General features: G+C 40.4%; 1 pseudogene; it reads left to right on the top strand.

Moving 5' to 3' along the window:
• The first annotated feature begins 345 nt into the window (after positions 1 to 345).
• LOC138249084 (mitochondrial import inner membrane translocase subunit Tim23 pseudogene) lies at positions 346 to 846 on the top strand (annotated as a pseudogene).
• The last annotated feature ends 3,955 nt before the right edge of the window (positions 847 to 4,801 follow it).

Below are 4,801 nucleotides of genomic sequence, written 5' to 3'. Positions count from 1 at the left end.
GCCTTTCCCGAATTGAACCTGCTTGTAACAGGCTTCTGGAGTTACTCCTTACTTTCCAACAAAAGCTTATGACAAGTCGTTTTCTGTGGACCACATTATTAAAACTCATGTAACTTTGAATTAGCGTTAGAATTTTTGATCCTGGCAAAAGGATAGTTACTTGAAATAACTGTAACTGGTGCAGCAAGCCTCCTTGGAAATGAAGGAGCACGGTCATAGCTAGAACTAGAGGGAAGCTGGCGGTGTCTGAGACAATCGGCACTATGGACACCGGCGGGCCCGGCTCCTCAGGAAGCCGCGGCGGTCTGGGCAGCTTCTCGGAGGAGCAGGATCCGTGTAGATCTGGCGGGAGTGCCGTTAAATGGAATGAGCCCCCTGTCTCCTTATTTAAATGTTGATCCCAGATACCTTGTTCAGGACACAGAAGAATTTATTTTACCCACAGGAGCTAGCAAAACGCGTGGCAGATTTGAGCTGGCTTTTTTCACTATTGGAGGATGCTGCATAGCAGGTGCTGGATTTGGTGCACTGAAGGAATTACAAATGGGGTTGCAAGATACTCGTTGCATGTCCTGGTCCAAACCGAGAAATGTACAGAGTTTAAACATGGTGACGAGACAAGGGGCACTTTGGGTGAACACTTTGGGATCTCTGGCCTTTCCTTGCAGTGTGTTTGGTGTTCTCATTGAAAAGACAAGAGGTGTGGAAGATGACTTGAATACTGTAGGTCCTGGAACGTTAACAGGCATGCTTTATAAATCCACAGGAGAAATCCGTGGTTTTGCCCATGACAGTCTGATGGGCCTAACATTTACCAGTCTTTATGCAGTATATAACAAACTGTGATCACATGCAGAGTTCTATATCCAGGCAGTCACTTTGAAGGACTAGAAGTGCCCCTTTAAAAATTGTTTTTCCATGGTGTTATTTGACTTCTGATGAATAGTTCATCTGAAGCGTGGAAGACTTCAGGCAGGGCTGGTGAGGACTGCAGCTCTGCTCCTGTTACTAAGGAGGCTTCTTAAAAATACCACGACGTACCACTCTGGCCACTGTTGTGTGGATCAGCAGCAACATGGTTTCTGCCTTCCAGGAACCCAGGCGCCCACTTGTGCACAATCAGTCAACTTTATTTTTAACTTAATTTGGGTCTGATCTATACGTGATCTGGGATTATTAACACTCAGCGGCAGTGTTTCACGGTGACCTTTCAATGATAACTAATTTATGTGTTTTGCATTTATTTCCTATGGTTAGCAGAAATTATGATGTTGGCTTCTTCTAAGAAATGTCCAATTGCACCTTAGTCCACTCTCTCAAAATGATCTTGGTGGGATTAGGCAAATAATTGAAGTCACATGAACATTTATGTTGCACCCTGCGACAATGTTCAGATAAGATGAGCCGTTATACTTTTGTTCCTAGGACCGATTTTGAAATGTGCTTTACGCCCCCCTACCTATCTTGCAGTACTCTTCGAAAGAGCTGAGCCTTTATAAAAACCTGCCATGTGACTTTCTTTTTTGTTGGTAGTTTTTGCATCCCACGACTTAGTGCTTACTGGATATATTTTTTATGGTCTGTGTTGCTCAAGATGTTGCTTTAACAAACTTCACGTACTTTAATGACCTCAGCCGTCTTGGAAGGACACGATCTCAGTTTTATTGAGTAGCTCTACTTCTTCCACTGGAACCTAGTAACTGCATTGCCAGCAAAATACAAACCCCTTGTTATTTTCTTGTGCAGGAAAACTCACTCAGAATGTACTCTTGAGAAATGTGGTGTACAGACTGCATCTAACGTAAGAACATAGTAAGTACTCGTATGTTAACTTATTGGACCAATTCCAGCTAAATTGACCCAACCTGAAAACAAGAGGGCAGGTGGCGAAGAGTTGGGAACATGTCAGCTATTTTATCTCTAAAGAAATCTACTTAATTTAGTTCTAAGAAATCTATTCTAATCCTTCTCCAGCCTTTCTGCTATAAATATAAAATGTGACTTTTTCAGTTTGTTTTATCTATGTTGACACCGGTTTTTAATGTCACTGTACTACTGTACAAATTACCAGTGTGTTTCTGCTCACATCTGGTATGACCTCTCCTGTACAGAGGAAAGAACATGTAATTGTACCCGCATCCAACTTGTTAGTCTAGGCCTTCAAGTGCATGCTTTTTCAGACTACCATACGTAAAGTAACAAGAAGACCCGGAGTTGTAGTGGGCTGTATTGGTAATAAAACTTACTACCACCAAAATAGTTTAAAAAAAAAGTAATAACTCTAACTAGAATTGCTGAATTTCTACGGTTTTGAACAACAAAATTCAGAACCTAACTAAGTCCCTGCAGCCTTTGTTTTTTTCAGTGAATATATCTACATATATATATATATATATATATATATATATATATATATATATATATATGTACATATATTTATATATATATATATATATATATATATATACATAAGACACTTAAAAAACTTCAAAGAAAACATCTATAATCCAAAAAAAAAAGGTTGGAATTTTGTATGCAAAAAAAAAAAAGGTCAAACGTTAACATTCTTTTGGTTTTAACATTTGCAGAATTCACATTTGTTTTGATTTATCATTGTGGTATGTGGGAAATAAGTTTTTAATTGTGATTGTCACAGTATGATATGTATAGAATGATGGAAAGTGTTTATAACTACATTTCCCAGAATTCCCTATAATGGCCCATAATGGCAGATAATAGGAGAAAGTATAAATGGAGTGGTAAATGGATCACTCATTCACCGTGATCAAGACCATTGGTGGTTGAAACACGTTGGTGGAGTTTGGGTTTTTCATCTCTATTGGAAGAATAAATTCTTCAAACACAAGGTTTCCTGTGTTTGCCGTGTTTGACCCTGTGGCATTTGGTGGAGAAAGTATTTACCGGGCTGGCCCGTCCCTGACACGAGCACCAACTTAATGGAGCGTGCTTTGATTGGGGCTATTTGGAGAAAAATATGTATATATGTTATGTTATGGATGTTATGTTATCCACAGAGTGCTCTGGTTTCCTGTTTGAACTTTGATTATGTATATATGACGTGCAGCCACTATCACAGACGGAGGCACCCGTTTGAAGGTGTTCGGCAGTGTTATGATGGTATTTGGGATTTATGGTTAACTTGAACTGCCAGAACCACTGCTAACCACAGAAATTGCTATGCCCACCTACAAGAGACATTACTAAATGGCAAAGTGAGTGTTACGAAAACCTCGCTTTCGGGTTTGCATATTTCATATGGTATAATGCCGTAACGAGGAAAATAGCTTTCATTAAATTCTTGAATTAATGCACGATCTTGGGATATACTGCGGCCAACAGATCTCGAACTGTAAAGAGTATATGAGATTGAGTGCAAAGACACACACTGTCATGGTGGCGTGTTGGTGCAAGGAATTTACGACTCATTATCCAATGAAAGTGCTCTAAAATTTATTTAAATGTATAAAGTAATGTTTTATGCAAATCCAGCATTGAGAAAGGCAAATTACTGCCAAAACGCGTCTGCTCTTGCTATTCTACGAATAAAATGGATGTTATGTTATTTGCAGAGTGCTCCGGTTTCCTGTTGGAATTTTGATTATGTATATGCGATGTGAAGCCACTGTCACAGACGGAGGCACCCATTTGAAGGTGTTCGGCAGTCTTATGGTGGTATATGGGGGATATATATATATATATATATATATATATATATATATATATATATATATATATATATATATATATATGTATGTATTGACCGCCAGTAAGTAATTATAGCTAGGACCATATTTAAATAGGAAAAGGGTCTTTTGATTTGCCTCTTGACAGATCTTCACAAAAATTGCAAAAAACGTGTGCCAGTAATTCTTGTTGCACATGGAAAGTTTTGCGGTGATCCGTTAAGCGGGGCAGAAAAAAAGGGGGGTCAAGAAAAACTGAGTTTTTCATGTTAATTCCCATAGGAGATTTAAACACAACTACAACCCGAACTGCTAGACCGAATGACACTAAATTTGGCAGAAAGCTAAATGTTTTCCGCAAATTGGGCTTTTTGCTATTTGGTGTAAATCCTTTCAGTAGTCGTTGAGAAATTTAAGGTAATCCAAATGTATATATCTAGGGCCGTGGTTCCTCCATGATGACTTAATAACAAACTCATACAGGGAAATGTAGCGCTCTAATTTGTTGCCAACACTTCAATCAGAAAGTGTTGGAAGCCATCTTGGGATTCGGCTTCAGTCAAGTCCCAGAAAAAAAGCGAAAAAAGCAAATGAGGAGGATATAAATACCCTGACTGCCAAGTCTTGGTTTTGGGGTCTCAGTAAGTGTAGTAAATTCACAAAATTTGCAAATGTGCGGCAACAACAGTTTTAAAAAACACAAGCATGGGGTCCCAGGGGGCATGTAGAGTTTATTTAAAAAATGGAGGCCAGCACACTGCCCTCACCTCTAAAGGCTTAAAAATGCCCCAGGGACCACCACCTCCCTGGTCTAATTTTAATAGTAACGGGGGATACCCTGACCCCCTGGGCTCCAAGGAGTGCCACCTCCTCAGGCTGTAAATAAGGGGCCATGAGGATTCCCTCGACCACCACTTCCCCAGGGCTAAATATGGAGCGGGAATTGCCATGAAGGGAACCCCCGGGGCTTTATTTGTTTTTGAAAAAGGAGAGCGGCTGCGCGGCCCCCCTCCCAGGCCGTTATCGGCCCTGGGGACCACCTCCGCCCTGGGGCCTCTCCTAGGCAGCCCATGCAAATAGAAGTAGGGGGGCCACAC

The sequence above is a fragment of the Pleurodeles waltl genome, chromosome 8 (assembly GCF_031143425.1).
Source record: "Pleurodeles waltl isolate 20211129_DDA chromosome 8, aPleWal1.hap1.20221129, whole genome shotgun sequence".
NCBI classification, from domain to species: Eukaryota; Metazoa; Chordata; class Amphibia; order Caudata; family Salamandridae; genus Pleurodeles; species Pleurodeles waltl.
Note: the sequence above shows the minus strand (reverse complement) of the source record. Positions and strands in the feature narration are given on the sequence as shown.